We start from the raw sequence: 10224 nt of genomic DNA, 5'->3' as shown, positions 1-10224 counted from the left end.
ACAGCGGACACACCAGGAACCGCGGTGTTGGCCGTCGAACGGCGCTAGCTGCGCAGCATTTGTGCACCGCCGTCGTCAGTGTCAGCCAGTTTGCCGTGGCATACGGAGCTCCATCGCAGTCTTTAACACTGGTAGCATGCCGCGACAGCGTGGACGTGAACCGTATGTGCAGTTGACGGACTTTGAGCGAGGGCGTATAGTGGGCATGCGGGAGGCCGGGTGGACGTACCGCCGAATTGCTCAACACGTGGGGCGTGAGGTCTCCACAGTACATCGATGTTGTCGCCAGTGGTCGGCGGAAGGTGCACGTGCCCGTCGACCTGGGACCGGACCGCAGCGACGCACGGATGCACGCCAAGACCGTAGGATCCTACGCAGTGCCGTAGGGGACCGCACCGCCACTTCCCAGCAAATTAGGGACACTGTTGCTCCTGGGGTATCGGCGAGGACCATTCGCAACCGTCTCCATGAAGCTGGGCTACGGTCCCGCACACCGTTAGGCCGTCTTCCGCTCACGCCCCAACATCGTGCAGCCCGCCTCCAGTGGTGTCGCGACAGGCGTGGATGGAGGGACGAATGGAGACGTGTCGTCTTCAGCGATGAGAGTCGCTTCTGCCTTGGTGCCAATGATGGTCGTATGCGTGTTTGGCGCCGTGCAGGTGAGCGCCACAATCAGGACTGCATACGACCGAGGCACACAGGGCCAACACCCGGCATCATAGTGTGGGGAGCGATCTCCTACACTGGCCGTACACCACTGGTGATCGTCGAGGGGACAATGAATAGTGCACGGTACATCCAAACCGTCATCGAACCCATCGTTCTACCATTCCTAGACCGGCAAGGGAACTTGCTGTTCCAACAGGACAACGCACGTCCGCATGTATCCCGTGCCACCTAACGTGTTCTAGAAGGTGTACGTCAACTACCCTGGCCAGCAAGATCTCCGGATCTGTCCCCCATTGAGCATGTTTGGGACTGGATGAAGCGTCGTCTCACGCGGTCTGCACGTCCAGCACGAACGCTGGTCCAACTGAGGCGCCAGGTGGAAATGGCATGGCAAGCCGTTCCACAGGACTACATCCAGCATCTCTACGATCGTCTCCATGGGAGAATAGCAGCCTGCATTGCTGCGAAAGGTGGATATACACTGTACTAGTGCCGACATTGTGCATGCTCTGTTGCCTGTGTCTATGTGCCTATGGTTCTGTCAGTGTGATCATGTAATGTATCTGACCCCAGGAATGTGTCAATAAAGTTTCCCCTTCCTGGGACAATGAATTCACGGTGTTCTTATTTCAATTTCCAGGAGTGTATTTTGAATCTCTATTTCCCTAGAATCTAAGCACACAGATGCTTTCAGATATGCAGGCAGTGCGCACCACCCTTGGAGCAGTTCATCCGCCTGCAGTAAAAAGTTTTCAGATGAGCAGTACAAGCACTCATCAGTCATCCACACGACATATGCTGATAGAAATGGAAACTGTTACAGCCTGAGGCATCAGTCAGATATATCTCAGAGTAGCCCTTGCAACCTACGTCCTCAGTTATTTTCTGGATGTATTCCAATCTCTGTCTTCCTCATCGTCCTCTACAGCTCCCTCTAGTACCATGGAAGTCACTCCCTGATGTCTTAACAGATCTCCTATCATACTGTCCCTTCTCCTTGTCAGTGTTTTCCACACATTCCTTTCCTCTCCGTTTCTGTGCAGAATCTCCTCATTCCTTATCTTATCAGCCCACCTAATTTTCAATATTCGTATATAGTACCACATCTCAAATGTTTCGATTCCCTTCTGCTCCGGTTTTCCCACAGTCCAGTTTTCACTACCATACAACGCTGTGCTCTAAACGTACATTCTCAGAATTTTCTTCCTCAGATTAAGGCCTATGTTTGATACTAGTAGAGTCCTGTTGGCCAGGAATGCCTTTTTGCCAGTGCTAGTGTGTTTTTGACATCCTCCTTGCGCCGTTCGTCATTGGTTATTTTGCAGCCTAGGGTGTAGAATTCCTTAACTTCATCTACTTCGCGACTATCAAGCCTGATGTTAAGTATCTTGCTGTTCTCATTTCTGCTACTTCTCATTACTTTCGTCTTTCTTCGGTTTACTCTCAATCCATATTCTGTACTGATTAGACTGTTCATTCATTCAGCAGATCATGTAATTCTTCTTCTCTTTCACTCAGTATAGTAATGTCATCAACGAATCGTATCATTGATATCCTTTCAACTTTAATTTTAATCCCACTCCTGAATCTTTCCTTTATTTTCATCATTGCTTCTTGGATGTACAGATTGAGCAGTAGGGTCAAAAGACTACGTCCCTGTCTTGATCCGAACACTTCATTCTTGGTCTCGTCCTCTTGGCTCTTGTACGTATTTTATATTACCCGTCTCTACCTATAGTTTATCCCTATTTTTCTCAGAATTACTAACACCTTGCACCATTTTACACGCCGAACGATTTTTGCCAGGTCGACAAATCCTATGAACGTTTCTTGATTTTTCTTTATTCTTGCTTCCATCATCAACCGTAACGTCAGAATTGCCTCTCTGGTGCCTTTACCTTTCCTAAAGCCAAAATGATCGTCATCTAACACATCTTCAATTTTCTTTTCCTTTTCTTTTTCTCCTTAAAGAGACCGTAAATTTATCAACATCAGTGTGAGGTGTGACCTCCATGGACACCAATACACTCTTGTATTCGTTGAGGCATCGAAGCAAACCTCTTCCGATTGTCAACGTGAGCAATTTGTTGCCGTGCAAGAAACACATGCTGTGTCGATTCCTGAAGGTTCCTGTATAGAGGCTGGTATGAGAGTATATTTCTTCCCATTGCATCCCAGACACTCTGCAAGAGCGACTAATCAGAAGACCACGCAGACCATTTGGGGATCCATCCGTTTTTCAAGATATTTACCGAGCGAACTGCAATTTTGCGTGTTGCATTATCCTGCTGGAATATGCCATTTGGTACCCTGGTCATAAAGGGTATGCCAACTGGGTATACATTCTTGCCATATACTGGCGAACATGTAACCTACCTTCAATTATTACAAAATTAGTCCTGTTGTCATCCAATAGACATCCACACCCTGATTTTAGGACACTGTGGGGTATGGGTCTCGAGAATCGCCATCTCCTGTGGTCTCTCACCAGATCGTCTAAGAACACATTGGCGTCTTACTGACAGCGCGCAGAAGTGAGACGCATTGCTGACCGACACAGAATGTCACTTTATGTCCCATTTGACTCTCGCTCTAGACTATATAAGTCTCGATTGTCTCCGATATGGTTGTCAAGGGTTAGACATGCACAAGAACTAGAGATCTCATCCCAGCTTTTAGCAATCTGTTCCAGACGGCACGTGATGGTGTTCTGCCTGTAATTAATGCTCTGATTTCAACTGTTGTCATCCGTCTATTAGTCAGAGCCGGTTATACAGTGCTACGATCTTCTCGTTATGTAGTTCGAAAGTAAGCTCAGCGTGTCGTCCTGTATGCATGCTGTGTTGTGATCGCTACCTGCAACGTTTCAGTAACGTTAGACACACCAAATAGACTTGTTATACTCACAACATACTTCATCCGTAAAAAAAATTTTTTTTTTCTACACTGAAATTAATGAAACTATGCCCTCATGAAGACGAAATCGTAATCAGTATGTCCCACAAACATATAAATACTGGAAAACCAGTATGGCAATGTTCGGTCAAAATGTTCATGGTGTAACACTTTCAATTTTCCGTTTTCCTCAGTGTAAATACACAGAACTCTGAGGAAAGAAAGTGGAACAAATGTCGGTATAGGGTATATTTAATAAAAAAAGTAAAACATAAAATCACTTTTTTATCGGTTCTGGTGAATAAACATGAAATGATTTCGCTCCTTTATTTGTCGACTGACAGCACTGCTGGTGAAACAAGGAAGGACGGCTGCTTCTAGCTGTGTAAAGTGGGCTAAGAACCCAATGGCCGAGTATCATCACTCAGAGCAGAAGTAGGGTACTGTGACGCCACCTTAGGAATTGTGTGGCGACAGCCGGTAGTTCACCGTCCAACCTCCCAGCGGTTCCGGTTTGAGTCCAGCGACGGGCAGGGCGGTGTGGGTGGGCAGCGGAAGACGGATAACGGTGATATAGTGCCACAGGGAAACAAACGCGGTGTTAACGGTGAGCTACAGTAGCTTTGGGATTTGTAGCGACGATACAGAAACTTGGATGTCCGATGAACTGCCTGACCGCAAGATCTGCAACGCCTCACAATCTCGTCACCTCGGTGGAGGGTGTTGGTCCTTCTAGTCCAGTAGGAATCGGGGGTAAATCGTCATCTGGAAATCAAATTCGGTACTATTGTTTGGGGTAGTTTCACGCTTATGACGATCTGACAGTAAGAAGTCGTTCACCTGCGCGAAATAAGATGGACCGTTGGTCGTTGTGAGTATGAAGACATTAATAGAGTAAGAAACTCAGTATCAAAGCGCGTCGACTCATCTTGAATGCAGCGTTACCCTAGCACCGCAATGTCCACTAAACCGATCTCTGAGGCTGAAGTCAGACCAAGATCTCCACATTCTGTAGACAATATTTCACACCATGGGCTGTTCACTCATTCAATAGGAACTTAATACCAGCTAAAGTCTGGTGCGACTTCTCACTTATGGTTTCTAACTCAACAATGTTTTCTGTGTTGTATCTTGTCTAGTGGCACTGCAAGGGGGTATCATCGTCACCACCACCACCACCTCCACCACTGTCATCACCATCACCACCACCATCGTCACCATCACCATCATCACCACCTTCTCTTCTTCTTCTTCTTCTTCTTCTTGTAAGAGCTAAGCCTTCACATTGCAACCTTATTTGTCTTTCCTCTGCTGAGCGCTTCAACACAGCGTACTGTCTGAATTAGGTCCATCACAAAGAAATTTTGTGATTCTTCTGCGATCTTTCTCTTCCTTTCTTCCCTAAAACCTTTTTTTGGTCAAGAATTCTTTTCTATGGTAGCAATGAATTCTCCTGTCGAGTTTACTTCCTTGAGGGCCCACTCGTTCCGTTTTTTCTCTCTCCAGTTTATTTTCAGCCTCCATCTGCACATCAATATTTCCGTTCCGACGAAATGTTGTATATTACTATTTATTAAGACCCATTTTGCACAGTCATATAACAAAACACTCCAGACAACCTTCTTCACGAATTCTTTCCTAATTTTAATGCATGTGTGACTGCTAGTCAGAAGCTACTTCTTGTTAGTATTGGGAAATCCTGTGTACAGTCCCAAAGTACAGTTATCCAAGATGGCGGAGATGACATCATTCAAGATGGCGCGATGACATCATTCAAGATGGTGGCTGTGACGTCATTCAAGATGGCGGATTTTGACAGCAAGTTTGAATTTTGACGAGAAAGTGCCACGCCCCCACTCCCCAACCCAGAAAAAATAGTGGGAAGTTCAAATCCCAACAGGATAATACACCACACCCCGCTAATCTCTACTAAGCAAAGAAAATCCCGGGGAGATAGCTCACTTGGCCTACCTTTACCAACGTAAGTCACACGACCGCCACCTCCTCCTACAAACTGGTGCCAAGTTTGAATTTTTGAGGGAAAACAAAGGTGACTTGTGGTTTCGCTGGTAAGGTAAGAAAATAACGCGAAAGAAAGGACACTTATACTAACCTCAGTAGCCCGACCGCCACCTCCTCCTCAGGAATTGTCGGAAAAAGGACTTGTAGATAAGTCTTTATTATTTAACCAATTTCATGCTGATGTGCTCGCCACGAAGTCCAGAACCTAACTGCCTTAGGACACATCGCCACTAGCAGAGGGCGCTCTCATCTGTGACGTAATTCTAGATGGCAGCACCCAATGTTTTCACCATTAGGTCCAGAGCCCAACAGACTTAGTACATTTCGTCGCCATCAGACAGTGCCACCGTGACGTCAGGTGTTGACGCAAGTACAGTTATCCAAAATGGCGTCAAATAGTGTTTTCACCACGAAGTCTGGAGCTAGTACTTAATACCACCAGCAGTGGGCGCTGTCGTCCATTTCGAGATATAATCCAACATGGTGGTGGTAAATGGCGGGAAAACGACTCTGGACACAAGTCCTTATTTTGCAAGCAATGTCTCCACCACGAGATCTAGGCTCCAACTGATCTAGTACACATTACTGCCATCAGAGGGTACTGTCATCCCTCCTATGACCAAATCCCAGATGGTGGTCTGTAGGGGGAAAATGGCACTAAAATGACTCAGCCTGCGCTGGGCTGCTGTGTAGACTAAGGAAAGAGTGCACTCTATTTATTTTGAAACAATTTATTTCGGCAATGAGTATATTTATCACACTGGCATAAAACAGTAGCCTTTATGTGCTTGGGGTCACAATACACAATCTGAAGGCATGCAAACAACTACTAAATTAACGAAATAATTTCAGTACAGACCTGTAAACTGCTCCTAAATAATGCAGTACACAGATGTGAAGACACAAAATCAACTCCTAAACTGTCCAAATGGCGCATAGCACAGCCTACAGGCCTGCTCCCAAAATAATGCAACAGACATGCATTCAACGCACACCACAGCACCCGCGATGTAACGCGGCCGTCAGCAGTCAAAGCACACACAGACATCTGTTCACAGGACCGCATGCACCACCACAGCCGCGACCTGCCGCCTGACGCAGGGGAAAGTTGTCTTTATTTCCGAGTATACAGTCACAGTTATACCAACGTCACAGAACTCAAAGGTGCGTTCACGTCTGTCTCATACTCGAGAAACCTCAAGGCTGCACTTGTCCTTACCACTGATGACAGGATAGCACAGGCTGCTTTCCACTTAACGTTTGTAATGGACCGTGCGTGACGTGTTCAACCATGCCTACCCACCCCCAGCGCGGCTCACACCTCTTCTCGCCGCGAAACGTCCGTGTGCCGACTCGCCATTTAAAATGTTCTCAATGTTATTCTTATGTCACATGGATTTGTAAAAAATAACAGCCAAGTCGACCCTTTGGGAATTGTATAGTATCCCAGAAATAGTTAATGCCCGCTTTCTTGATGTCTCAGCCTGTATGCACGAAAATGCTTACCCTAAGAGAACTTGTATACGAAAATAACGCCAAATGCAGTCCTCCTCGCTGACCTAACGTGATAGCTTTCCTGCTCTCAACATACGCAAATCTTCTCAACGCTATGTAGAGGCTCCTGCATCCCAGCAGAAAGGCCGTCAATGAATCGAGCATTATGATCAACTCTTATCGAATTTACCCGCCGAATTACTGATATCGCTGATATCGAAGCACTGTCCGCCTGTTTTCCTTCTGCAGACGAGGATTTCAGTGGTTATTTTGCACAGATCGCCATATTGCTCAGACAATTAAATTATACAAACTATCATTCATATCATCAAATGCTGAAGAACTCTTACGATAGGCCGGCCGAAGTGGCCGTGCGGTTAAAGGCGCTGCAGTCTGGAACCGCAAGACCGCTACGGTCGCAGGTTCGAATCCTGCCTCGGGCATGGATGTTTGTGATGTCCTTAGGTTAGTTAGGTTTAACTAGTTCTAAGTTCTAGGGGACTAATGACCTCAGAAGTTGAGTCCCATAGTGCTCAGAGCCATTTGAACCATTCTTACGATAGGACACACAGTCATCCTCTCTACTCATGCCATAACATGAACCATACTAACTTTACAGTGCAGTATATATACACATTTTACACAAGGTAAGCCACAGTAACTTTACAATACAATATATACACATTTTACACAAACGATGCAGTTATCTTTTACATCAGTACAGCAACAGAAAAAATTATGGTATACCTGTACTCACATCGGCTATATGTGACGATGCTCCTCAGTGGTAGGGAAGCACTGTCAGCCTCTTCTTTCTTTCTAAAGATGTGCCATACAAAGCACCCTCAGCGGACCGAAGTCGAAGTCAGATCTCTTCTGCAAATTCGAGAGCCTTTCCCCTCGGCACAAACGCATTACTGTTTCTGCTCCGAACCTGCTCGCTTTTTTACAGACATCTGCAGACTCGATGATTACAAGAACACACGTATTTTCGCATGGTTCGCCATAATATTTTACCATTTTCGCGGTACTTCTCGAAATCAAGCACTAGGCAGCAACTACCGATCGCTAGGGCAACGAAATTTCCAAAATATGTACTCGAAATTATTTCTCTACAAACCCCAAACTTTAGCGCGGTGCAGCGTCCTGTAAACCACTCAGTAACTAGAAACAAATAGAGGAAACTCATATTTGCTCTCTCGAATACCGAAATCGGTGATGCAACAAATTCCAAATCTTCCCTATATTTTACAAGCCAACTAAGGCCTTTCTCATGTCTAGAGAACAGACAAACGCGTCTTCCACATGATATACATGATATATGTACACATAACATTCCATCTTCCCTCAACTAAATAAAAGCGCGAAATGTGCACAAGCAGTCAACCGAACAATTTACATGGAAGGGAATAACGCTCCATCGCAAACACACCTCCATACACGGCCTCATCAAATTTCCACTTTATCACGAAAGCAGCGCCACACATACTAAGTATTAGTTCGCTTTTTGGTCGTCTAGATGAGGGCAAAGATAACTCAAATACATTCCTACAATCCAACAGACCTCTGCATTCGGAGGGCTGCTGTCGTTAACAGCAAAACATGAATCATAACCACCACTGGCCATGCATACATGGAATCATTCTGGAAAACTGGTCACATATATCGTTTGTCATTATACGAGGGGCGTTCAGAAAGTAAGCTCCGATCGGTCGCGAAATGGAAACGACTATGAAAATCCGATAAAGCTTTGCACAGATGCGTTGGGTAGTGTCTCTAGTATAACCCCAGTTAGCATCACGTCGCTCTTCTCATTTTTGAGCTCGCAGTGAGTGCGTAAAGATGTCTAGAAAATAGTGTCTGCCGCCAAGTACGAGGGCCTGGTGAGAAATTTCGCCTGAAGCTATGCAGCTAACATTACATAACTGCCGTGCTGTTTCTTCTTCAAGACAATTCTCAGCCGCATTCTGCAGGGGCAATGACGATGCTCCTGCATCGTTTTCAAATGGAAATGTGAGATTACCCACAATACAGTCCGCAATTGTCTCCCCCTGAGTTTCATCTCTGGTCACATGAACCGCTGTCTTTGAAGACAACATTTTGACACAGACAACGAGGTGTAGGCCAGCGTGGAGAATTGGCGGAAAGCACTGGCGGCTGCCTTCTATGATGAGGCTATTGAAAAGTTGGTACAACGCTATGACAAAAGTCTAAGTCAGAACGGCGACTACGTAGAGAAGTAGCTGAAAGGTGTAGCTAATTGTTACAAGTAAAACATTTCTGATGTTCACTGTGGTTTCAATTTGGCAATCAATCGGAGCTTACTTTCTGAACAGGCCTCGTACTTACAATTAAATCTTATGATTGTTGGCTCAATTGAACGGCATTCAACAGTGAGCGAAGTATCGGAAATACATCCTGCTGAAGGCTGTGGCTCTGTAAATGGACATATCGGTACCCTCCTTACAACTGAACATACTCTTCCCTTTGCTATCGCCGGGCGAAGTGGCTGTGCGGTTAAAGGCGCTGCAGCCTGGAACCGCAAGACCGCTACGGTCGCAGGTTCGAATCCTGCCTCGGGCATGGATGTTTGTGATGTCCTTAGGTTAGTTAGGTTTAACTAGTTCTAAGTTCTAGGGGACTAATGACCTCAGCAGTTGAGTCCCATAGTGCTCAGAGCCATTTGAACCAACCCTTTGCTATCACAGTACTTAAGTCAAACCCATAGCCTCCTTACGAGTGGACATAGTCATTTCCTTTCCCCAAACACATACTTTATAAACCTGATGCTCAAATGCGAACATATCATGCTCCAACCACTACTACTAAGTATAATACTTCGTCAAGACCTGCTTACCTACCATACGAAATAATACTGCCCAAAATTAGTTATTGTGGACGTGTCTCATAAGTTTTATTCTTTCGAATACTACCACGGTGTCCTAGAAAGAGAGACATAATCGACCAGATGTTAAAAAACCTCGATCGCGACAACTACTGCATGTTACCGTCGTAAGCGGTTCTGGTTTTACAGGTGCACACAAGTATCCATGTTAAAGCTATACCCCCTTTACGAACCAAGATACGACATTGTCTCTGAATAACATTTTTTTTCTGGACAAGTACCACGACGGTGATGGTAGG

The sequence above is a fragment of the Schistocerca serialis genome, chromosome 3, assembly GCF_023864345.2.
Source record: "Schistocerca serialis cubense isolate TAMUIC-IGC-003099 chromosome 3, iqSchSeri2.2, whole genome shotgun sequence".
NCBI lineage: Eukaryota > Metazoa > Arthropoda > Insecta > Orthoptera > Acrididae > Schistocerca > Schistocerca serialis.
This window is presented reverse-complemented; position numbering follows the sequence as displayed.